The sequence below is a fragment of the Salvelinus sp. IW2-2015 genome, unplaced genomic scaffold (genome assembly GCF_002910315.2).
Source record: "Salvelinus sp. IW2-2015 unplaced genomic scaffold, ASM291031v2 Un_scaffold2383, whole genome shotgun sequence".
Taxonomy (NCBI): domain Eukaryota; kingdom Metazoa; phylum Chordata; class Actinopteri; order Salmoniformes; family Salmonidae; genus Salvelinus; species Salvelinus sp. IW2-2015.
This window is the reverse complement of record NW_019943706.1, coordinates 99174-99694: the sequence shown is the minus strand read 5'-3', so window position 1 is coordinate 99694 and position 521 is coordinate 99174.

The window sequence follows — 521 nt, the reverse complement described above, 5'->3', positions numbered from 1 at the left end:
TAGTAAAAATAAGAAAAACCTTTGAATGAGTAGGTGTGTCCAAAACTTTTGATGGTACTGTAAGTATTTAGACCCTTTGCGATGAGACTCGAAATTGAGCTCAGGTGCATCCTGTTTCCATTGATCATCCTTGAGATGTTTCTACATACTTGATTGGAGTGCACCTGTAGTAAATTAAATTGATTGGACATTATTTGGAAAGGCACACACCTGTCATATAAGGACCCATAGTTGACAATGCATGTCAGAGCAGAACCAAGCCATAGGTCAAAGGAATTGTCCGTAAAACTCCGAGACAGGATTGTGTGAGGCACAGATTCTGGGGAAAGGTTCCAAAACATGTATGCAGCATTGAAGGTCCCCAACAACACAGTGGCCTCCATCATTCTTAAATGTAAGAAGTTTGGAACCACCAAGACTCTTCCTAGAGCTGGCCGCCCGGCCAAACTGAGCAATCGGGGGAAGTGACCAAGAACCGATGGTCACTCTGACGAGGCTCTAGAGTTCCTATGTGGAGTGTC